The sequence below is a fragment of the Oryctolagus cuniculus genome, chromosome 12 (assembly GCF_051225735.1).
Source record: "Oryctolagus cuniculus isolate XC-2025 breed Fujian yellow rabbit chromosome 12, ASM5122573v1, whole genome shotgun sequence".
In the NCBI taxonomy this organism is placed as follows: domain Eukaryota; kingdom Metazoa; phylum Chordata; class Mammalia; order Lagomorpha; family Leporidae; genus Oryctolagus; species Oryctolagus cuniculus.
The window spans coordinates 2,737,822-2,762,495 of NC_142878.1; the positions used below are offsets into that span (position 1 = coordinate 2,737,822).

General features: G+C 62.2%; 1 protein-coding gene and 1 long non-coding RNA gene across 5 annotated transcripts in view; both read left to right on the forward strand.

Annotated features, from left to right (window-relative positions):
* SLCO3A1 (solute carrier organic anion transporter family member 3A1) overlaps window positions 1–24,674 on the forward strand; it is a 158,203-nt gene that overhangs the window by 9,804 nt on the left and 123,725 nt on the right. The gene's annotated exons all lie outside the window — the stretch shown is intronic.
* Window positions 6,240–13,033, forward strand: LOC108175660 (uncharacterized). The gene is made up of 4 exons (XR_016218652.1): window positions 6,240–10,491; window positions 10,855–11,132; window positions 11,265–11,510; window positions 11,994–13,033. It is a non-coding gene; the product is annotated as an uncharacterized LOC108175660 (long non-coding RNA).

Below are 24,674 nucleotides of genomic sequence, written 5' to 3' on the forward strand. Positions count from 1 at the left end.
GGCAGGGCTGGGCTCCGCAGCAGTCGGGGGGCCGGGAACAGGGCAGGCTCCGCCCCCTGCGGGTCCTTGCTGGGGGGGAGCTTTGCAGACCCAACCTCACTTCTCTTCTGCAGGGAGCGGGTGGTTTCTCCCTGGGGCGGGTGGTCCTGCTTGCTCTGCGGGTGCCTTCCTCCCCCTGGGCCTCCGGTCCCCAAGGGCGTGTGGGTCACAAACGCCAGCCCTGTGTGTGTGCACCTGTGTGGCTGTGTGTGCTCACGTTCCCCACGCCCAGGATTCCTGGGCGCTCCCCCGGCTGCTGCTGCCCCTGACGGGAGCGCCATCCGATTCCGTGAGCCAGGGAGCGACTCGTCGCCGCGTGTGCTGCGTGCGGACCAGACATCGGCGTGCTGTCTGCCCTCGTGGGCTATCTGGTGGGGTGCAGGTGACGGGAGGCTGGGAATTCCCGGCACAGGCGCCTTTTAAGTGTCAACTTGGTCTCTGCTAAACTAATCAGCTTTGACGACTTCCTTAAGTGCCGCAAGAGGCCCGAGCTGAGTGAGCCCTGGTCTTGGCCCCCCTGGAGTTTCCCGTCCCCCCTGGAGTTTCCCGTCCTGGTGGGCACACAGCAGCCATCAGACTGCGCCAGTTCCGGTTTTGTTCCCGGGACTGACTGGGTCTGGGCCCAGGTGGGAGGCAGTGGCGGCGCTGGGCCGGGGCTGGGGGTGGGGTGGGGAGTTGTTTCCAGCTGGAGCTGAGAGAACTCAGCATCTGTCAGGGCGGATCTGCCGCATCAGGGGCTGCCCGGGGTGGGGCGAGGATGGGGCCCGGGGCGGCTCTGACGGAGAAGGGGCAGGCTGGGGACCAGGCCTCCCCATCAGGGGCACGGCAGGGCTGGCACCATGGAATCTCCACTCTAGCGAGCGGTGTGGGGGCTGCTGGCAGTGTCTTGGCAGCACTGGTCTCCCCGCCGGGGGTGGGGGCAGTGCAGGGGGTGGGGGCAGTGCAGGAGGCGGGGGGAGGCAGGGGACAGAGGGACCCCTCTGTGTGGAGCCTTCGGCCTGTTATCTACAGATTAGGTGTCTGCAGGACGAGCTGGCGTGCGGAAGGCCGAGTGGCCTTGGCCCTATCAGCTCAGTAACTTAGGCTGGTAGCAGCAGCGAGCTGCGCTCACACACAGGAAGTGTCCCCAAACACAGAGTGGGCGTGCGGTTCCCAGTGGAGGAACTGGCAGGGGGCCACCCACACTCACCTGGCGCCCCGCCTGGGAGCAGAGCTGATGGGGATCCAGGCCCTGGCCTTGAGGTGGGCGGGGGACTGTGTGGTGTCAGCCAGGAAGCCACACCCCCCAGGGGAGCCCATGCTGTCTGCTTGCTCCCAACCTGAGCCCGACACAGAAAGGCACAGAGCCCGGAAAGTCACCCATTATCCCAGGAGCTGCAGGTGGAGGTCCCGTTGTGCCCGTCTGACAGGTGCCTCGCAAGACCCTGGAGTGGCTCGGGCACGGGCGCTGGGGTCCTGGGTGGCTGTGGGTGTTGACGCTTCCTCCTCTGTGAAGTGGGGGTGGCCCTGTGGCTCCGGGACACGGTGGCCCCCTTGCGGGCCCCCCAGCAGCACGTGTCACTCATGGCTGAGGTTTTGGAGGCGTTGGAAGGATTGGGTCGGTCTGTGCGTTCCAGACCTTGTGGCCACTTCTCTGTAACATCACATGTCCTCTGAGGTCACGGCCGCGAGGGAAAATGACCTTATTGTTCTTAGAACAATACACATTCTTTAGGAACCAAAGTCTGGATAAAAATATGTTTAAAAAGCCCCAATCTTCCATTCCGAAATAACCGTAACTGGTGCTGGGGAGAGAGCAGTGCAGATGAGACACCCTTCCCGTCTGCCCCGTGCCCACTCCTACTGATCAGGACCCTGCCCACACGGGGCGTCTGCGTGTCCACTTGGGGGGTGGGCAGGCGTGGAGTCTGCCTTGGCTTACGTCGCTCCTAGAACAGGATTCACCCAGCCAGCCCTGAGGTGAGCAGGGGAGCTGCACGGCCTGCGGCTCTCGGGGCAGGAGAGGAGCAGGCAGAGCCAGGAGCGTCCCGGCCAGGTGAGCCGCGTCCTGCCGGGCTGGGACGGAGCCCGGGCGTCGTCACCAGCTCTTGCCCCGTGACTTCCAGCGGTGCTGACCGAGGTGCGGGTTCTGGGAGGACGAGGGCCACTTCCCTTGTCATGCCCGCAGTCCGTGGTCCCCCGAAAATCACACCACCAGAGACCGAAGTTGAAGCCAATTAGCAGGGTCGTTTTTATTACGAGTTGGAACCCGGGCCTCTCTGTGCCTCCAGGAGAGGAAGCCCCCGAGAAGCCCCGAGCCCAGTTCTTGCAGAGCTTTTATTAGCATGTACAAGCAGGCTGTAGGGGATGCTATAGATCAAGTTGACATTTCTGATACGTCCCGAGACACCTGTCGCCAACTCCAGGGTAGGGGCTGGTTGTTATCACAAGCTTTAAACTTCCCTTTTACATTCCTGGACCTGGTCAGGGTAGGGTCACATCTGGCCAGGTGGAGGGAAGGGGGAATGTACAATTCGATAATCAACTTAATGTAGTTACTGGATTACTTAGCTCAAAGACACTTAGCATTGCTTATTATTACTACTAGTTGCCTAATAAGCTAATGTGATTACACTTTAGGTTACATTAAAATAATGGTAATATTTTCTAGCACTGTTATAATGGATAATAAGGGCATAGTAAAAGCAGGTTGTGCAGGGGTCTTCTCACCCTCCCAGGATTAGGGCCAGGGGCCCCTCACTCCCAAGCTCTTTCTCGTCTTGTGTCGCTCCCCCTCTTCGTGGAGGAACGACACAGGGCCCTGCCTAGGCTTCATATCCGAGTCACGGCACCATTATGTCGCTCCCCCTCTTCGTGGAGGAACGACACAGGACCCTGCGCTGTTCTCTCGTCTGCTCGGCCCTCCCTGGGTTTGCTGCTGGTTCTTCCCGGGTTGGCTACTATCCCTTCCACCTCCGTGGAAGGGCAGTTCCCCCTGGCCACATTCCCCACTTCCGCAGGGGAGCGGCACACCGCCGGCCGGCTCTTCTCGGGGGCTGCACAGGTGTTCCTTCAGCTAGATGTTCCCCTTAGATGTTCCTGGTGCATGCCGTCTCTCTCCTCCTTTATAGTCCTCCTCCGCCAATCCCAACTCGGCTGCCCACACGCCGAGTACGCTGCTCTCCTCCAATCAGGAGCAAGTCCTACAGTTTATTAGTTGAACTGGAGGCAGCTGTGTAAAAGCTGTTTACTTCTCTCCCAGCGCCATACTGTGGGAGAGCAGATGCATAGAATAAGTCTTAATTCCAGTAACTCAGTCTAGTCCGGGTTGCTCCCCACAGTCTTGTACTCGGAGAAGTGGCTGGCTGGCTGCATAGACTGCAAGTGCACGGTCTCAAAACTCAAAGTTGTTGATGAATTTGCCTGACATCTCACACAGGACTGGGAGAGTCCATACATCCTCCTCCGGGGACGGTTTGTCCCTGGGCCAGGTGCCGGAAGAACCCTCAGTAGTGGACGCCCTGCGTTAGCCTCCGTGTGGGAGGGGCCTCCACACTGTCTGTGGGAGGCGGAGTTAAGCGACGGCTCGTTCTGGCGCAGGGACCCTGCAATGCTTGCTTTCTTTCTGACGCGCGACTTCCACGGAGTGTCTGAGGGCCTTCTGCCGCGTACCACGGCTGCGTGGCCGGGTCGTGGTTCTGGTAACTGGACATGTTCCCTGCAGAGACACGATTCTCCATGAGTTCCGGAGAGTTTTCCCATGTTGTGTCCTTGAACGCTGTCTCGTGGGTGCACAGAGCCCTGCGCCGTGGAGCGCCATGTGTCTCTACCACGTGTCTCTACCACGTGTCTCTACCACGTGTCTCTACCATGTGTCTGTATCAGGCCCTCCAGGAACTCTGCACTTGTCTGTTTTGCTTTTCATTGCTTGGATCCATCCTTCCTTCCTTCCTTCCTTCCTTCCTTCCTTCTTTCTTTCTTTCTCTCTCTCTTTCTTTCCTTCTTTCTTCACTGTTTATTTTTGACTTTCCTCTAGTTAACAATTTTTTAAAATCTTCTTTAGTTCTTTATAGATTCTATCTCATAGATTCATTTTCTGATGTTTTTGATGACAGTTTATTTCTCCAGATCTGTGGCCTTTATAAATTTTTTTCCTTCTTGTCTTTAAATGTTGATTTGAGTTCTCCAGGTGTGGAGCTGGCTCTCACTAAGTTCTGTGGCTTCAGGGCCCTTCAGGGAGTCCCCCTCCCTGGTCTTTGATAGACAGTGGCTTCCCTGCCTTCCGGGAGCCCAGGTGTGTGGCGGCCCCGCCTTGCGGTCTGCTGGCTTTGCAGTCTTCGTGCCTGAGCAGGTAGGCCCAGACCTTTGTTGTTCTTGGAGTGGGTGATCTCTTGTCTTAAAGCCTCCTTCTTTCCTCCGTGTGGCCAGCTGACGTTCGGAGCCTGGTTTCTAGTTCCTGCCCGTGATTCCTGGGGCCTGAGGTCATACAGAATGGCCGAGGCTGGCTGAGTCGTCTTGTCTGGAAGGTGTGGGCTTGGCAACTGTTGCTTCTAGGATTTAAAAAAAAACTTGGCAAGCTGAAGCTGGGAGCGAGAAACGCCATCTGGGTCTCTGTGCCGGCGGCAGGGACTGAGTCCTCGAGCCATCACCTGCTACCTCCTAGCATGAGTGTTATCGGGAAGCAGGAATTGGGAGCGGGCAGGGCCTTGAACCCAGCCAGACGCTGTGGTATGAGTGGGAGGCAGCTTAACCCCTAGGCCAAAGTCCACCCCCTCCAGTCTTCCCCAGTGGGGCCGGACAGCACGTGCTGGGCAGCCTTCTCTGGTCTCAGGTGAGCCCCGGAGTTCACCGGGTGTCCCCCGAGCCATCGCTGGCTTCCACCGGACACGGCCAGCCCCACGCTGCCAGGGTCTTTCCCCCCTTCCTCGCCAGTGGGGGTGTAAGGGTCAAGATGCAGGGGTGCGGGAGGCGCGGAGACAGCAGGTAAGGCAGGGGAGGGCAGCAGAGTGAAATGTGGTGGGCCCTCGTCTTCGGCTCCCTGCCCAGGACAGCAGAGACCCACATCCACCACGGTCAGACGGGCCTGGCGGGGCAGAAGCCCCCCGGGAAGGGGCTTATCTGGATCAGTGATATACCCTGTGCAGTCTTATCAGCCCGGTCGCCAGCAAGGAGCTGTCGGGGCCGAGCTGGCAGCATCTCAGGCAGTGAGACACCACGGCACTGTGCCCTCAGTGTGGCCGCCTGTGACAGTGGCGTGGCAGTCCTGGGGTTTTGTGGCTCACAGGTCCCTCAGCCTGCAGGTGCGTGTGGGGCTGTGGCCTTGCCACGCAGCGTCCCTTGTGGGCTCTTGTGTTTGGTGACTTGGGGGGGTGATTATTTTAGGGTTTTGTTGGCAGGCTTTGGCATGGGTGAGGCCTTAACTCTGCCACTTTAGCCAGGCAGGGTGAGTTGTGTGCCCGTCCACTGTGCACCGTCCGTGACCTGTGTTTGGGTTTGCTTCCGACGGCTCTGGTTCCTCTTTGCTTTCCACTGATTTCTGTTCTTCCTGTAATTATGCAATGGGATGATGAGGGTGAGGGGATCCTCACGGCGGGGGAGGGAGCCACAGCGCAGCCCCGGTGGCCAGGGGACAGCCCGGTTCTGAGGACGTGGCCCGTTCCGGCGTGCACATCCATGTTGATTTCATCTCACACGGTCCAGGGCACAGATGCCACTGCGTGCTGAGCCGGGGCACAGGGTGCTGCAAGCTCAGCTGAGTTCCCAGTGCTCACGTGAGGCCACAGTGGCCCCGTCCACGCCTGACCTCGGGGGACACAGGGGACCTGGCGTGCACGTCCCCTTGGGCTGTGTGCGCACCAAGCACGGGTGTTCCGGCCTGCGTCCCGCTCCCCAGGCGGCTCACTGCGTGCACGCAGATTCCCAGATCTCCCGAATTCTCTGACCCCAGTGCTTGGAGATGGCCGCTCAGCCCGCGTTTCTGTGCCACCGACCAGGGTAGCAGGGCTCGGAGCTCCGGCTGCAGCTGGCACAGCCGGTGCTGGGTCCTGGCGCGCTCAGGCCCGCCCTGCTCTGAATCCTGTCTTCCCACAGCGCCCCCGACCCAGAGAGCTGGTGCAGCAAGTGCCATGTCTGTGCCATTCGGCAGGAGCCGTGCTCTCTTCCCAGATCTGACATTTTCCAGGCATCCTTGTGGCCCGGTCACTGCCATAGCTGTTGTTCCTGGCTCTGCCTGCACCTGTGTGTCTGTTCTTTAAGCAGCCACAAACCTATTGAACATTTTGTCATCTGACCTTCCTATAATTGCTTTATTGTGGCGAAGCGCTCCTGCTGTTTAGCATCTGGGGCATTTTTGTGACCCAGCAAAGCACCTCGAGGCGCCACGTGGCCCTCGCCACCCCCTGCCCCTGAGCCTGCTACCCCCCCTCAAGGACTGACACCCCATGCACGCTGAGCACCTGTTCCCTGTCCCCACTTCTGCCGGCGCGGCTTGGCCAGCCGTGGCTGTCCTTGCTGGCTGGCTGAGTCTGACCACCGTAAGGACCTCCCGTTCATGGGTTGCACACTTGTCTGCCCTCTCGTGACTGGCAGATTTCACCGAGCGTCACGTCCAAGTTCATGTCAGTTTCCTTCCGTGTGCAGGCTGAGTGAGATTCCCCGGCGCGGCGTTCCCTGTTCCAGTTCTGTTTCCCTTTCTGCCCGTGCTGGCGTGGGTGGCTTCCCCACGGGAGCCGTGGAAGAGTGTCCCTCCACTTCCACGCTGACCTCCTGAGGGGCCAGGCCAGCTCGGCTGCAGAAGGTCCCCGTTCTGAGCGTGTCTGAGGATTTCCCCGGGTTCCCCGATGTGTCTGCACTTTTCTCCTTATACACTGGAAATGCGGTTTGGCTTGGTTATGTTAGAAAAGTGGCCAGGGATTCCCACGAGGACCTCATGCTGGATTGCCTGCTCGTCTGCTGCCTGGTGCGAGGGCTGACCGTGGGCAGAGCGGGTGGGGAGGGCAGAGCCGGTGGGGATGGGCAGAGCTGGGTGGGGACAGTCAGCGCCGGGCATGTGAAGGGCCGTCCACGCCAGTGACTGGGTCGCGCTCTGTTACTGTGTTTCTCACACACCAGGCAGCCGCCGGAACCCTGAGTAGGCGCTAACTTGGCTACCACGGTAATGCCGCTCCCATTCATTGAGCCTTCACTGCGTGCCTGCCTGGCGGCGGGTGAAGTGGGTGGCACACACTGGCTCTTCCAGCCTGTGGGGGTGGCAGTGTTGTCTCCATTCTGCGACTGAGCGGTGGCGACCCCAGCTGCACCTGTTGGGAAGCCCCTGCCCAGCCCGGCTGCACCAGCCCCCTCTCCCCCCGGGTCTCCCCGCAGTTGCACCGTGGGCGTCTGCCTTGCCTTTGTGGTTGACCGTACCTGCCGGTTAAGACCCTGGCTCTGAGGCAGATGCCAGGATTCCAGCCCCGGCCCTGGCCGTTGGCCATGACCTGGGTGGGCTCTCACGCTTCGGATTCCTGCTTCCTGATCTGTCACCAGGGGTTGGCGACGCCCTGCTCCTGGGTGTCCCCTGCTCCATGCCACACTGAGGCACCTGCATCGCTGCCTTTGCCCTGGTCCCTGGAGGCCATTCCCAGAGTCCTCTTGGCTTGGACGGTTTAGCTGTAACCCACAGAGGAGAGACGTGGGCACAGCTGACAGGCAGGGGTGACCGTGGTTCAGAGCCGGGCTCCGCATGACAGCTGCGGGCCACGTCCGGCCTGGCGCCTGCTCGGTGCCTGTCACTGCAGCACAGCCGCACAGATTCCTTTCACCGTGTGGTCATGGGGCGGGAGCACATGGCGAGCCGAAGGGCCAGCGGATCCTAAAATAGCCACGGCCTGGCCTGTCACAGAGCGAGCTCGCTGACCCCTGCTCTGGAGTCTTCTAGCATTCCAGTCTGGGAGTCTCAGTCCCCCGAGAGGATGCTGCTCCAGGTCCTGACCCCCAGCCCCCCACCCGCTTTTCAGTCTTCTCCACTGTGGGCCAGTGGCTGACCCCGTCAAACAGGAAGGCCCCTCCCACAGGCCTCAAGTGTCTGCAGACCGAAGGCTCATGGGAGCCGTGAGGGTCTCAGCTGGGAGCCGTGGGCCTGCAGGAGCCGTGAGGGTCTCAGCTGGGAGCCGTGGGCCTGCAGGAGCCGTGAGGGTCTCAGCTGGGAGCCATGTCCCCATGTCGGGCTCATGGGTGCTGTGTCCCCATGTCGGGCTCATGGGTGCTGTGTCCCGGTGTCGGGCTCATGGGTGCTGTGTCCCCCTGTCTGGCTCGTGGGTGCTGTGTCCCCGTGTTGGGCGGGCTCATGGGTGCTGTGTCCCCGTGTTGGGCTCGTGGGTGCTGTGTCCCCGTGTCGGGCTCATGGGTGCTGTGTCCCCACGTTGGGCTCGTGGGTGCTATGTCCCCGTGTTGGGCTCGTGGGTGCCGTGTCCCCACATTAGGATTGTGGGTGCTGAGTCCCCGCATCAGGCTTGTGGGTGCCGTGTTGGGCTCGTGAGCGCCGTGTCCCCATGTCAGGCTCGTGGGTGCTGTGTCCCCGTGTCGGGTGGGCTCATGGGTGCTGTGTCCCCGCGTTGGGCTCGTGGGTGCTGTGTCCCCATGTTGGGCTCATGGGTGCTGTGTCCCCGCGTTGGGCTCGTGGGTGCTGTGTCCCCATGTCGGGCTCATGGGTGCTCCCCGTGTCAGGCTCATGGGTGCTCCCCGTGTCAGGCTCATGGGTGCTGTGTCCCCGTGTCGGGCTCGTGGGTGCTGTGTCCCCGCGTTGGGCTCATGGGTGCTGTGTCCCCATGTCAGGCTCATGGGTGCCGTGTCCCCATGTCGGGCTCACGTGTGCTGTGTCCCCGTGTCGGGCGGGCTCATGGGTGCCATGTCCCCGTGTCAGGCTCGTGGGTGCCGTGTCCCCGGCTGCTCAGAGGGTTATCACTGATCAGCGCGCACCATCCGCGCCTGACGGGGAGAATGTTTCTCCCGTGTTCCGTGTGGGCTCCGTGCTGCAGAGGCCCCCTGTGCTCCGTGGACAGTGTGGTGCGGAGCCCATGGAGAGACACTGGCAGCCCCTCGTCTTCCTCTGGCGCTTGGCCCCGCCTCTCCTCTCTGTCACCCTGCCTGGCTTCTAGGGGGTTGTCTTCTCTGAAGCTCACGGCTAACCTGAGGCCCATTCGCTGTGCTGCTCTGATTATCCGGCCTTGCCCGGTGCAGGGGCGCTCAGGGACACCCCCACTGGAAAGGGGCTCCCATGGGCCTCCCCGAGAAGCTCTGCCGGCGTCTACAGGGACAGATCCGTGTCCTGCCCTGCCCTGCCCTGCTCTGTTGTAAACCAGAGTGGAGGCGCCGCCCCTCGCCCCATCACATACGTCTTAAGGAGGAAGCGGGCTCGCTGCAGAGGCACGTGGGGCCTTCGGGGAGGTTGTTCTTGGTTTCCCCTGCACGTAGGGACGTTCCTGAGGTGGCCGTGCCCCCTGTGGCGTGATCACCACATCCCGCGTGGGAGTGCGGGTGGGGAGGCCGCGGCCCTGGAGCTCCCTGTGCCTGGAGGGTCCTGCCGACCTGCCGCTGCCCCCAGGGGGCGCCGCTGTGCACACCTGCTCCCTCACCACAGCACTGGTTCCACGGCCGCGTCTGTTCTAAGCCGCCATCTGCACTCTGCGCTGGGAGTGCATTAGTCACTGTGGGAACCGTGGCGTCGCTGGTGGGGGTGAGGGTTCGTCCCGTCCACAAGGGCAGTGAGAGAATTTCACTTCGTGGCTGGGGACCCACAGGGCGCTCGGGCGAGGCAGAGGCTTCCGCGGTGAGCTGTCGTGGTGCAGGCCTGAAAATCCACATCTGTGTTCAGGTTGTGAATGAAAACGTGGCTGAAAATTGAGAAATGAATACAAGAGAGAGAAAAGGGAAGGTGGGGGGACCCCGTGTGGCTGCTCTCGGCCCGCTAGGCCTGTCTCTGAAGGTGGCCCTGCCCACCTGGGTGCACCGGTGCCTGGCCCAGGCGTAGGCTGGATGAGCCCGCGGCCCCCCTCCTCTGGGGTCTATCTCTGGCTTTTTGGCTGCGGCCGCTCCAGGCAGTGGCCACTGGGTTCTGGTGCGCAGTCAGACCCTGACCGAGACCCCGAGGGGGCGTCGGTGGTGCCGGGGCTGTGACAGAGACTCCCGGTGACTGCCGTCACGTGTGGCAGCAGGGGCGGCACGGAGGCTGTGGGGTGGAACCTGGGCTCTTTGCCAGGTGGGCGGGCTCTGCGCAGGACATCTGCATGAAGCCGGCCACCCTCCCCCCCTTCCCGTGTCTCAGAGGAGGAAGAGCCGTGCACGGACCGGTGTGCCCCTGCCACCCGCTCAGCCGCTGGCCCCTTGAGGGACGTGTGGGCGGTGCTTTTCCCGATGCAGGTGCTGGCAGCAGGGCCCAGGCTGCCCGTTCCCTGCAGGGAGGACAGCAGGCTCTGCAAAGGGACGGCTCGGCCACTGGTGAGAACAGGGGCGTCCGTGGCCTCTCGGGTGGGGCTGGTGTCCGATGCACGCAGCGGCCGCAGCACTGTGAGGTCTGCATTTGTCCTGCAGGAGCTGAGAAGGCTCCATCCTGCACGGCCGAGGGGGCCAGCGCCACTTCCGTCCTGCGGGGCCCCGAGACCCTGGTGGGGGACGGAAACCCCAGCTCTCTCTCTGGGGCAGGGCGTGGAGGAAGTCCCTTCTGTGGGCTCACCGGTCACTTGCTGCTGAGAAGTGTTCCGCTCGGCCGTTCCCCACGCGTGCTCTGGGGTTGTGTGACCGCCGGACAGTAGCCCCGAGCCCTCCCGCACGTCCCAGCCACAGGTCCCTGTTTCTCCGTAGGGTTCATCGGGAGTGGGCGGAGCTGTCAGGCCCAGCGGTTGGACGTTGCTCTTCCCACAGAGATCGGTCATTTCCCCATCTTCTGACCCCTGGCCCCGCCTCCAGCCTCCCCCACTGCCTCAGCCATGCACCTGGAGAGCGCCGGGTTGGGCACTGGACCTGGACCTGTAAAAGCCACTCAGGGGAACTTGGTTTGGAAGCGTCTGTCACTCAGCGGTCAGCACTTGGACTTGCTGTCCGGGCTGGGCAGGGGCGCCGGCCCCCTGAGGAGTCAGTCGGTGTGTCCCTTTGGCCCTGGGCTGGGGAGGAGGCGTGGGCACGGGCAGCAGGGCTGTGGCTGTCAGCTCCTGGGGCTCAGCACTGACCTGACCTCCCGCCATTGCCTTTCCTGCCCCGCCCTCCCTGGCCAGGTCCGGTTCCTCTCTCGCGGGGCCGCCTTTGCAGTGGACCCTGTTGGGACACAGAAGCCCTGAGGTCGGCGCCTCCCAGCACAGCTGCCACTTTCTGGAGAGCTCAACCCTCGGCAGCAGCGACGCCACATGTCGGCAAACGTCCTGCCCGTGTACGGCGTCGGGCGGGCTGCAGTGGCCATGCTGGCGAGCGAGGGGCGGTGCCGCGGTGCAGCTGAGCAGGCGTCCAGGCCCCTGGCTGGGCAGGTGAGAGGGAAGCAGCACCCGCCCTGCCTTCCAGAGCCAGCGCCCTGTGTGCTCGCTGGTCTTGAGGTTCACGCATGCTTCAAGGCGGGGTCACGGCGAAGCACCTGCCCCTCAGTTGCTGTGTGTGCAGCCGGCTATCACTCACTCCACCCCCATGGGATGCGTCCTTTGTGAGATGGGTGCCGAGACCCGGGGACTTGTTGCTTGCTGTGTCAGCGGGGGCTTGGGCCCGGGGGACGCCAGTCTGGGACCAGAGCATCCAGTCCTTGCCCAGCCTGGGGTGGCCCCCTGGGCACTGCCTCACCTGGGCACCCTGAGACGCCTGAGACCCGGAGTCTGCAGCCCACGGCTCCTGCACCTCCAGGCACACAGCTGCCCTGTGCAGGGCTCGCCCTGCTCCGTTCCCTGCAGTTTGGCCTCTTTTATGCCTTTGATCACACTTGAAACAGCTGCGGGTTTTAAATGCCAGCTTTTGATTGACAGCCCTCAGTGACCACGCAGGCGACCCGTGGTCTCACAGCTACTCCTCGTACGCCATGTATGCAGGAGTTCCGGTTCCAGCCGCTCTTGGAGGCAGCCTTGTGTTCGTCCTCTCCACGTTCCAGCTCAGCGGGATCCCGCCGCACGCACCCTGTGCATCCTGCACTTCGATGTCCGACCCTCGTCCCCTGCCCTCCTAGCACTGAGACGCAGGGGACAGCGGGGGGGGTGGCAGGGTGCACTCGGTCAGCCAGCTGCAGAAGCTCTCCCGGGCCAGGGGCAGGGTGTTGTCTCTGCTTCTGGTTCCAGCTTCCTGCTGGTGGGCGTGTGCCCTGGAGGCTGTGGAGCTGGCTCAGGTGCCGGGGCCCTGCCACCGACGTGGGAGATGCAGGAGGAGGCCTGGCTCCCGACTTCACCTGGCCCAGCCCTGGCTGCGGGGGCAGTCGGGGAGTGAACCAGTGGATGGAAGACCTCTCTCCTCTCAACCTTTCAAATAAAATGAAAATAAATATTGATTAATTTTAAAAACTAATTGTTTTAAATATAAAAGCAAACTTTAACCCCGTGGCATCACGTGCAGAGTTTCATTACCAATCAGTGGTGCAGCGAGAGTGATCGGAGCATTGACCCCGGTTTCCAGGCTTTGTGGGCTAATCTGTTCAGCCCTTGCAAGATCCTGTGGAACAGGCACGGCCATTCCACCTCGAGCATCCTCTGTTCCAAGTGCTGGACCAGGGCCATCTTGGATTGTGACAGAGTTGGACATTTGTGTAGATTTTACCCACCTGTTGCTCTGTGTCACAGCTCAGGGTCTCCGTTCTCGGTTAGGGGCTCCTGGCCGCGTCTCCGTGTCACAGGTGCGGTTTTCTGAGGTCCTGGGTGGGGGCTCACCTGCTTCTCTGTGCTGTGTCACCGGTGAGCGTCTCTGGTCCGAGGCATTAGGGGCCTCCCTGCCGTGTGGGTGAAGGTGGACGTGAGGCAGCAGGTGCTCTGACGCCACAGCCTTTCGTCCACAACGATGACAGACCCTGTTCTTGGTCCCCCAGCGGTGCCATGCCAGTCACAGGAAATCATGAGGTATCTGACTTTTAGTATTAAATGGGATTTAAGTGATTTTCACAACTTCCATCATTCTAGAAGGTTCAGGTGAGTAGGCTTTGATTCCGATTTTGACACTTTGTTTTCCACGTCATCAGGTTGGTTGAACTTCGCGTTTTTTCCGGCTGACTCTGTGCCAGGCCTGTGCGAATCACTTCACTCTCGATGGCCCTGTTCCTTCGTGCCCCAGGCTGGTCGCTGTCGGCCCTGGTTGCTGGGCTCCCGTAGCCAGAGCCCTTCCGGGAAGCCCCCCACCCCGTCCCGCAGCAGGCGTCTGGTGCGGCTCCTCTGGTCCACGCTGCTTCTGTGGGGAGCAGTGGCTCCACCCCATGGGGACAAAGTGGGGGTGCCGAGCCTGCCCCTGTGCCCCAGGTCACCAGGTGGGGCCCGGGTGAGGCCCAGTGTCCTCGGCTCCTCTCTACAGCCTGCGCCAGGCCCGAGAACCGACGCCCACCCCCCTCCCCGCCAGGGCCCCTCCCTAGCTCACAGCCCCTTCCCCAGCCAGAGCCGGCAGGCGCTGTGAATTCCTGAAGCCACCCACGAGTGGGAAGCCCGCGGCACAGGAAGAGGGCTTTGTGCCAGGGTCCCCGCGGTCCTCCTGGGCTGCACGAGCGGCCCTCGGCGGCCAGTGCATAGCATTTGCAGGGTGTGGACTCTGAAGCTGCCGTGAAGGTCGTCGGGCCCCCGCCCCTCCTTGGTGCCTCAGGACAGAGTCCTCTCCCTGGTATCCGGCGGTGGGTAGAGCAGAGAGCTGGCTGCCGGGCGGAGCCAGGGCCCTGGGGCACCAGGAGGCTGAACTGGTCCCCCTTAGGTGGGATTTGGGGCTGGCAGCTCTGGCCCGTTCCCCCAGGACCCCTACTCTTGTCTGTCCTTGCCTCGGGGGGGTTCTCCCCAGTGAGCCGCTCGTCCCCTTGGTGCCCCGATCGAGCCGTGGGGCGTTTTCCCCGAGCGGCACAGCCACGGCATTCCACGTCGGAGGTGCAGAGCAGCGCACCTTGGTCTCGCTGGCCGCTCTCCTGAGCACTTGGGACTCCCACCAGGCCTGCCGGAGCCCCTGGCCCACGGCACCACCGTGGGCAGGCCAGCTCCTGCTTTAAGGTCCATCCTGTAGAGTCGCCCACCCTGGGTGACCAGGGGCACCCTGACGTGGACCCCCGATTTGCTTCTGGATGCTCTGCCTTCTGAGCAGAGGTGAGACCCAGCACAGCACCTGGTGCAGCTTCCACAGGTGTGACCTCGCCGGGGACCTTCGGCCAGGTGACCCCAGCACAGGTGTGACCATGCCCGAGACCCTCAGCCAGGTGACCCCAGCACAGGTGTGGCCACGCCCATGACCTCTCAGTGACCCCCCAGAACAAGTGTGGCCACACCTGTGACCTCTCAGTTACCCCCCAGAACAGGTGTGGCCATGCCCGTGACCTCTCAGTGACCCCAGCACAGGGGTGGCTACCCCCATGACCTCTCAGTGGCCCCAGCACCGGTGTGGCCACGCCCATGACCTCTCAGTGACCCCAGCACAGGTGTGGCCACGCCTGTGACCTCTCAGTGACCCCAGCACAGGTGCACTCAGCCTGCTTCTGGGCGGTTTAAGGACCTCAGCTGTACACAGAAGCCCAGCGGGGGCCGGCGCCGCGGCTCACTAGGCTAATCCTCTGCCTTGCGGCACTGGCACCCCGGGTTCTAGTTCCGGTCGGGGCACCAGATTCTGTCCCGGTTGCCCCTCTTCCAGGCCAGCTCTCTGCTGTGGCCAGGGAGTGCAGTGGAAGATGGCCCAAGTGCTTGGGCCCTGCACCCCATGGGAGACCAGGAGAAGCACCTGGCTCCTGCCTTTGGATCAGCTCGGTGCGCCGGCCACAGCGCACTGGCCGTGGCGGCCATTGGAGGGTGAACCCACGGCAAAGGAAGACCTTTCTCTCTGTCTCTCTCTCTCACTGTCCACTCTGCCTGTCAAAAAAAAAAAAAAAAGCCCAGCGGCCCAGCTTCACTGCGGCCATGGCTCCCAGGCCACACAAGGCCCAGCATCGGCTCTCGTTAGGAATTGTGACTGCTTAGGATCGTGGGCATTTAACAAGCTTGCTGAGTGGCAGGTTCAGCAGGTGCTCCCCATTCCCTGTGGGCCTGCAGAACCCAGGCTCTGAAGGTGGCAGAATTCTGCTGACCTGGCCCTGGGCTGGGGTGGGGGAGGGTTCATCTGTAAAGTGTCCAGACCCCCGTTTCCCGCTGGGGTCCTTGCTGGCCTTTTGTCCTGAGAAGGCCAGGGTCAGCGTCACCACCATCGCCCCATCAGTGCCACATCCCGCACAGATTGAAAGAGGCTTAGAGGTCACTCGTACAGAAGCGACGCACCGTCGGGGGTTTGCTTACTCCCCGTGCAGCTGCTCCCAGAGGGCACAGTCCGTTCCCCGCTCCGGCACAGCCCACAGTCCTGGGGTCCCTCTGGGAGCTGCCCTCACCCCGTCTTCTGTGTGTGATGAACGCCGGCAGCCACGCGGTTTATGGGATGCAGCTGCTGCACCTGAGGCCTCGCTCTGCCCGCGAGCCGTGTGCCGTGGACAAGTGGGCGCTCCTCTTTGAAGTGAGGTGCCAACAGCTGTGCCGCCCCCGGTGTCAGGCTTTGATGAGACCCTGTCTGCCGACAGCACCCCCTCGCCATGTGTGCTCCGTGCACACGGAGCCCCAAGCAGGAGAAGAAAACGCCGGCCCGCTCCATGCCACATGGCAGCAGCTGGCGTGGCCTGCGCTCGGCAGAGTTCAACCACAGCAGGAAGAGAGGGTTGATTGTGCGCCTGCTTGTGGTCTGGTTTGGTTGCTCCACTAGTGATTTGAGAATGCCGCCTGCTGTCCAGCTGCTACACAGCGAGGGGCCGCCTGGGCTGGGCGTGGGTTCCAGGCTGCCCGGGGACCGGGCGCACCTTGCTCTCACACCCTGGGCCACTGCCGTCTGCCTGCTCGACGCCCTGGCTCCCGTAGCTCTTCACCCACCTCACTGCCGTTGAGCAGGTCCAGGTCCGAGAGACCGGAAAGAGACCGAGGCAGTGCTGGCTCACCGCCCCGAATGCCTGCACGGCTGGGGCTGCACCGGCTGAGCTGGGAGCTGGGGTCTCGGTCCAGGTCTCCCGCGTGCGTGGCAGGGATCCAAGTACCCGGGGGCGCGGTAGCAGGAAGCTGGTTTGGAAGCAGGGCCGGGACTCAGGCCCAGGGCTCTGCTACGGGAGGCAGGTGTTTGGTGACGGCTCAACAGCCCCACTGTTCAGCTGTTAACAAGCAGACAGCTGGAGCGCTTAGGGCGACCCCACAGTCAGCCTGCGCGGGTTCCAGTGGCTGCTCCCCCGTCACAGGTGGCGCCGGGCACGTGGAACTTCAGCTCGTTCCTCTGCAAAGTGGAGCCGTGACAGCGCTTGTCTCACGGGGCCAAGTGAGCTTGGGAAAGACGCGCCCGTGGCCGTGCTCGGCACAGGAGCTGCTCCGTGGTAGACGCCTACTGCAGATGGCTGGTGCTCACGCTAGGACCAGCCGCACCTCCACTGTTCTTACAGCGTCGCCCGCCGCGGCTGAGGCGACCTGGTCGGCTCCTGCACGGAGAACCTGTTCTTCCTGGGCCCGGGGTATCGCGCCGGAGACGCATGCTCCTTCCATAAACCAGAGTTCTCAGCCGCCGCCTGGACAGAGCCAGGGTGGGGCTCTGCTGAAACGGGTCCACCTGCAGCACCCCCAGGGTGGGGGCCTCTGCGGAAGCTGGGGTCCACCTGCAGCACCCCCAGGGTGGGGGGCTCTGCGGAAGCTGGGGTCCACCTGCAGCACCCCCAGGGTGGGGGGCTCTGCGGAAGCTGGGGTCCACCTGCAGCACCCCCAGGGTGGGGGGCTCTGCGGAAGCTGGGGTCCACCTGCAGCACCCCCAGGGTGGGGGCCTCTGCGGAAGCTGGGGTCCACCTGCAGCACCCCCAGGGTGGGGGGCTCTGCAGAAGCTGGGGTGCACCTGCAGCACCCCCAGGGTGGGGGGCTCTGCAGAAGCTGGGGTGCACCTGCAGCACCCCCAGGGTGGGGGTCTGCTGAAACGGGTCCACCTGCAGCACCCCCAGGGTGGGGGGCTCTGCAGAAGCTGGGGTCCACCTGCAGCACCCCCAGGGTGGGGGGCTCTGCGTAAGCTGGGGTGCACCTGCAGCCGTTTGAGGGCTTCCTGGTGCTCCCTCAGGCTGTTTGCCCGCTCAGCCCCATCCCCTGAACGTCCCCGGTCTCATCCCAGCCCCTGAACGTCCCCGGCTCTCCTTACAGTGCCCACTGACGCTGGGCAGCAAGGTGTGTCTGTTGGGCTGAGGTGCCAGTGCTGGCTTCTGCTGTGCACGTCCTCCCTGGAAGCTTGGTTGGGGCACCTGTCGGGCTGGCCTTGTGTCACCTGTGGCATCCTGTGGCACCTGGACTCTGCTCTCCTGTCCCGCGGGTCTGGTCTTCCTCGCACAGTAGACAAGGGAAGGCTCTCACGTTGTGCGTGTTCTCGTGGGCGCTTTGCCCAGGCCGTGAAGGTGCAAGTGTGGTATTTAGGTTGGGTGCTTTCTCCGTGGGTTGTCTGAATGATTCATTTTGCATCACTCAGAAGCGCTGTCCTCCGACATCTCGTTCATAAACGCCCAGAGCCCGGAGCCACTTGCTGCACCGCTGAGAATGACGTACCTCAAGGAGAAGTCACCCACAGCCTTCCGCTGTGCCGCCCGGGAGCACGCGGGACCCCTTCTTACTGGAGCCAAAGTGCACTCCGGGCTGGCGCCTCCGTCCCCTGTGCACCTGCCACCCGCGCTCCCTGTGTGTGTGCTGTGCGCATCTCCAACTCCGTTCCCTACACGGATGAGGGGACTGCAAAAAGTTTGTGGAAAATGGAAGCAAAAACTAAGTTTATTTGCAAAAAAATTTTTGAAATCTCTGTGTGTAATCTTACGCATTTTCCAGGAAATCTTGAAGATTCCCATATGCATAGATTTCAAAATTTTTTGCACAAAATAAACTTATCTCTTGATTTTCTATTTTCTGTGAAGCCTTTTCGTGTTTCTCTCACACGCGTATATGTGCACATGTGCGTCGTTAGCACACTGGACACACACTGCCCATGGCCACTTCCTCAATATTTTATTGTGCACATAAAGTTGAACTATTTAGTCAATACCCATATGACCACTGAGGTTATTCTAGGATTAACATTTTGTGTGCAGTCATCCCCCAGTGTCCAGGGAGTGTCGTTCCAAAAACCGCACAGAGACCAGAATCTGAGCTGGAGCAAGTCCGCCACGGAAGATGGCGCCATGTTTGTCTGCCGCGCATGCGTGCTGCAGCACCACCACCAAAGATGGCGCCGTTTTGGTTGCCGCGCATGCGTGCTGCAGCACCCCCACCAAAGATGGCACTGTGTTTCCATGGCGCGCGTGCGCGCATGAGTCCGCCATGGAAGCTGGCGCCATGTTTGCCTGGCGCGCATGCGTGCTGCAGCACCCCCCCCCCCCCCGCCACCAAAGATGGCGCCGTGGTAGCCAGGAGTGTAGCGCGTCTCCCGCGTGCCTGCGCCACCTCTGGGTTGCTCGTGAAACCATACAACGCCCACGCTCCGTCCGCAGTCGGCGCACTGGATGGCCTAGGGAAGAACGATAAGAGAAGGCTGAGCCTGTTAGCGCAGGTGCAGTTTTTGGAGTGTTTTTGCGATGCGGTTGTGAGCGCTGGCGTCACTGTGGCTCTCTCGCGGCCTTCCTTGGGCATCGGTGTCCCGTGGTCACGGCCACGCGCCCTGTTGGCAGGAGGCGTGGGCTCGTGCTGCAGCCTGGGTGCGCCGGTCCCGCCCCCTCCCTCTTCCTTGGCAGCCCGAGACGCTGCTGAGCCGGGCCGCCGTGGCCCTCAGCGGGGCTGCGACAGTGGGAGCGCCGGCCGGGGCCTGCCATGGGCCGCCCTCCGCACCCCGGGAGCTTCGGCGTCCACGCTCCGAACGCATACACCAGGGAATCAGACCCAGGCGCGCCCCCGCCCCCCGAGCTGCGCAGCCTGCGGTGTGGGGAGCCGGAGCCACGCCTGGGCTCTGCGGGCCTGCGTCCCGTCACCAGCGCTCGGCACCGCAGCCCGGCTGCTGGAACCGGAGTGCCACCCTGGCGGCCCCGCAGACGTGCCTGGCCCTGTTCCAGGAGCGCTCGGCTTACAGGGACACGTGACGGCTGGGGTTCGGCCGAGGGCTGTGGTGAGGACCCCTGTGCCGGGTGAGCGAGGGCAAGCCCCTCCCCGCACGCCCTTGATCCCAGGGTGCTTGTAGGGTGCAGCATTCAAACCCCACAGCCACCTACCGGGTGGGGCTCCGACCCAGTGAGGGATCCGGCCCCACAAGGGCTGCCTGGGCCTCAGCGCCCAGTCTGGCCTGCCCTGCCCCGCCCCGAGGCGCGAGGTGTCCCCGTGCTGCCACGGGGCCCATGGGCAGGGTTCTTACCCCAAGGACAGAGCTGGCTGCAGCCTCATAGAACGCGGGGGCCTCTGGAGGGTCCCCTCCCAGCACCTCCCTGTCCCAGCCGTGTGCCCAGGCTGGGGGGTCCCAGATTCACAGGTGAACCTGAGGCAAGGCCACTGGCTCGCAGGTGGACCCTGACCCCAGGGCCGCAGCCTTGGACAGCTGGCTGGTGACTTCCTGTGGTGCGTTCCTGCCATGAGCTGGAGCAGACGACGCGGGCCCGGCCCTGCCACACGTGCTGGCTGTGCCAACGGCAAGGCCCTCGGGCAGCCCACAGCCCTGCTGGCCTCACAGCCCAGGAACACCCTTGTAAATGTTCATTGAACACAGGGCCTGGGTTCAAATGCCGACCTGCCCGCAGCTGTCTCCCACCTGCGTGCCTGGGTCTCCTCACATGTAGAGTGTGGATGATAATAGAATCCCTTTCCCGTGCGTGCCTAGTGCAGACAGGAGAGGACGGGATGCGTGATGCTGTTGCAACAGTTCCCGCCCCGTAGTAAGTGCCGTGGCCGTGCGCTCGGTCCTGTGGTTGAGGTTCTCTCCAGCGCTCAGTGTGGTGCTGGCTCGTAGCAGCAGCTCCGTAAGCATTCTTCAAGGCAGGCGGGAGCCACGTAGGAAATCGGGCCCAGACGGAGTTCTAGAACATTTCTGTCCTTTAGAGCTTTCCGCGGTGCTGCCAGTGTGCCTTATCCATGGGCAAGACACAGTAGGGGAGGACTCACCACGTGTGGCCACCGAGCACATGGACATGCGGTGCCGTGCCCGGGGAACTGTGCCTTAATCATGTTGGAGGTTAATTCATTGCAACTGAGATGGCCGCGTGTGTGCAGGGCCGCCCATTGGTGAGGGCGGCTGCAGAGTGTCGGTCCATCGGGCTGCCGTTACCAAACGTGCCAGACCGGTGTCCTTTTACCACAGGGCTCGCAGTCCACAGGTCTGAGGTCCAGTGGCTGCCCATGGCTCGCTGGTTCACGGACACCGGCTCCTTACTGTGTCTCACACGGACGGAACGGGCAAGCAGTGCCCGGGCCCCTGGTGCAGGGACGCGAGGGCTCCGTCTTCAGGATCCAGTCCCTTCCCGAAGGCCCCGCTGCCCAGTGCTGTCAGATTACAGATGAAGACGTGAACTTCTCAGGACACGAGCGTAGACTACAGCACTCCGGTATTAGCATTTTCACACATGTGCCAAAATTGATAACCGTAGGTTAGAGGTTTTTTAAAAAGATTTTTTTATTTATCTGAAAGGTAGAGTTATAGATTGGTAGAGGTAGAGAGAGAGAGAGCGAGAGAGAGAGAAACCGTCTATTCACTGGGTCACTCCCCAAATGGCCACCATGGCCGGATCTGGGCTATAACAAAGCCAGGAGCCAGGAGCTTCTTCCAGGTCTCCCACACGGGTGCAGGGCCCAAGGGCTTGGGCCATCTTCCACTGCTTCCCCAGGCCATAGCAGAGAGCTATGGGAAGTAGAGCAGCTGGGACTCGAACTGGCGCCCACGTGGGTTGTCAGTGCTGCAGGCGGTGGCTTTAACCAATCCACCACAGCACCAGCCCCAGGACTAGAACTTCAGACCAGTACTTTCCATCCATCCATCCATGTCCCCATCCATCAGCCCGTCTGTCTTCCCATGCACGCATCCATCCAGTAAGTACTGTGCACCAGGTACTCCCATAGGAACTAAGGGACCCGGGCTGTGAGCTGCGTCCCAGGGATCTGCTCCTTGGTGACACAGACGTCCCTGCTCCGTCGTGTGCCCTCTGGGGACAGATGTCCTTGGCGCAGGCTCTGCTCTGTCCAGTCTCGGGGACTTCGTGGCAGGGGAAGTGTGTCACCTGGAGGAGAGGCCTTTGCAGCAAGATGACCTGTGGCCCCGAAGCCCACTGTGCCTCCCCCACACCACCGACCGGTGCCTGTGCTGCGCGTCTGGGAGGCGGGGGCGTGCGCACTGGCGGTACTGACCGTGAGGACGTCAGTCCAGCAGCGAGGGTGCCGGATGCCACAGCGGTGCCTGCAGCAGGGGATCCGTTGCTCAGTGAAAGTGATCCGGGTGCAGGACTGACCGGGGTTTAACGTGCTGTGCTTTGCTGTGAGGGAGACCCATTTCCAGGCCGGAGGACTGGGACCAGCCCAACGCAAAGAGCGGTCCGTGCCGGCCCACCGTGCTTCACCAAAGCCAGGCTCTCTAAGGAAGCGTGTTGCCAGCAGTCAGACTGCTGGGAGCACAGGACCAACTCGCCGTCTGCCTCCCGCCCGCCCGGTGGTCCACCTGTTCCCTTCCGTTCCCTGAGGCATGCGGCCCTCAGGCAGTTTCCTTGACTTCTCAGGTCTAAGCCTCGGGGGTTCTGGCCCTGAGCCTGCGCTCTGGCTTCCTGCCGGCTACTCTGCTGAGTTCCCGATGCGGCACTGCAGGTTTCTCTTCTATTCTCTTACAATAAACGCAGCTCTTCCCTCCAGAGCCCACGGAGACGGTGCAGCCAGGTGCCTGGGGACTTGAGCTGCACCCCTACCCCCACACTCAGTGAAAGGACCGACCCCCGGTCTCGTTTCTGAGCAGGACGCCGGGCAGCCCCACTGCCGGCCTCTGCACCGTTTGCTTCCCCAGAGGAGTCCAGCTCTTCCGATTGACTCCCGATATCTGTGTATCCGGTTTGTTTGTCTCCTGTCTTCAAAGTTACGGCTCCCTGCAGAAAGAACTGGCTGGGAGGGAGACAGCAGGCATGGCGTGGGAGAGCCCTTAACGAAGCCTCCCCCCTACCACCCTCGTTCACGATATGGGGAGGGTGTGTTTTGGTGCCCTGGGTTGGGATGCCCCCCCGCATTGCCTCTTGGAGCGCCTGGGATCCAGTCCCGGCTCCTCCACTTCCTGTCCAGCGTCCTGCTGCTGTGCAGTGTGGGAGGCAACGGACAATGGCCCGAGTATTTGGGTTCCTGCCGCCCGTGAGGGAGACCCAGATGGAGTTCCAGGCTCCTGGCTTTGGCCTGGCCCCGCACTGGCTGTTGGAGACATTAGGGGAGTGAACCAGCGGATGGAAGATCTCTCTCTCTCCTTTCTCTCTCTGTGCCTTTCAGATAGAAAAATGGATAAATTATTATATAAAGTATAGGATAAGTTTGTGCAAAAAATTCTGAACTCCACGTATAGCTCTAGCCTACTGTGCATTTCCACGACGTTTTGGCAGACACTTCCTGTGGTCCTGGAATGGCGTGGGAGTGGCTCTGTGGTTAGAGGTGCCCGTCTCCCCTGCACCAAGGAAGCCAGCGCATTGCATCCTGGACACGGACAGAGGGCCGGCTCCACTCACAAGGCTGAGACACTTTGCACGGCCTGTGGTGTGATGACAGGCTGACTCCTGGGGCCGCCACCGTTGCTGTCAGTCCTGGAACTCCAGGCCCGAGTGGCCAGTGGAGGAGCACGCACTGGACGGACGGTGCCCGGTGTGGGGCTGCCCTACATGGGAAACCTGGATGGGTTCCTGGTTCCTGGCATCAGCCTGGATGAGCCCTGTTTCAGCCATTTGGGGAGTGGACCAACAGATGGAAGATCAATCTCTCCCTCTCTCTCTGTCTCTGTCTGTCTCTCACACACAAATGAATAAATCTTTAAAAGAAAAAAAAACAACATCACAATCTCCTGACAGGTTTTAAAATTCCAATTTCTCCCCCCCCCCAAATACTCTAGAATCTTCTGAAGCGTGGACACTGCTGGGGTGAACGCAGCCCGGTCAAACCAATACAAAGTCCATCGCCTCTGGTCTAGAACAAGCAGAGAAAGTGGCTTAGGAGGGCAGCTGGCCCAGGCCGGGGTGGGGACACCCGTGGCGGCTCTTCCTGAGGCCCCGGTCAGCCCTGTGCCTGGACGGCGAGCTCACTGCTGGCGACACCTTTGCTGCCTGCGTGCGTCTGCACCTGGGGTCTCGTGGTCCCCACACGGGGGCCCTTCCTTCCTCAGGCTCGGCCCGGGGCTGCTGGCTCTGCAGGACCAGCTCAGCTCAGGCACTCCCTGGCTCAGGAAGCCTCTCAGGCCCCCCTCCACGTACCCCCACTTCCTGTTCCCTTTCACCGCATCCTGCCAGAGGTGGGGCCATTTGTACACCTTGTCTTTAAACTTCTGTGTGATTTGGGGTGACTTAGCTACCACGGAATCCCCCCGACCCTCCTGTGCCAGTCAGCTTCTCAGCAGGTGCACCAGCGCTCAGGGCTTGTCAGCAGGTGCACCAGCGCTCAGGGCTTGTCAGCAGGTGCATCTCGCCACCTTCACACCTTCCCGTGCTCGCAGAGGCTTCCCTGCTAACCTGCGGTCAGCACCCCCCACCCCAAGAGTTGTCTCTGCTGGGCGTGTCCTGGAATCAGACGCAGACGCCCACGGGCAGTGGAGTGAGAAGATGCGTTTGTTTCTCTGGGCTTTCTGAAGCGCCCCACAGCCTTTCCGTGTCCAGCTTCTCCCCCTGGGCGTGGTCGCGTCGAAGCTCGTCCACCCGCAGCCTCTGTGGGCTCTGCCCGGCCTCACTGCCGAGTGCCGCCTGTGGGGGTTGGCGTTCGGGCTGCCGGTTCGCTGGGTGATGTTGGTGTTGGAGTTGTGGGCGTGACGCGTTCTGTGTGTGCGCTGGCTACCCGCGGGCGCTGGTTGTCCATCCTGTTGAGGGTTCTTGTGCAGAGCACTGCTGTCAGGTCTTTGCACACTCTCCTTCTCTTGGGTGGACTCCCAGGAATGGAATTGCCGTGTGTGGCAAATTTGTGTCTAATTTAGAAGAAAACGCTCTTCCATCTCCCGGAGGGGCTGCAACCACTGTGTCTGTTGCCTTGCCCCGCGTCCCTCCCCGTCCACGGGCGTGCTGGGGGTTGTCGTGTATTTTTACTGTGGACGCCCCAGTGGGCGGGTAGTGGCAGCTGTCTGTGGTTTTATCCGCGCTTCCCTGAGGCTAGGGTCGCTGAGCCTCTTTCCGGAAGCTCATGGACACCCGCGCGTCCACGCGGTCAGCTTGCCTGTCCCCGGGAGGGAGCTGGTGCCGTCCGGCTGTTGAGTGAGCGCGAGGTTGGTGGCCGGCGTTGTCCCGGTCGTCCCTGCTGGCTCTGCCGTTGCTTGTGGGGTGGGAGCTCCACCTCCCTGACCCCAGCACC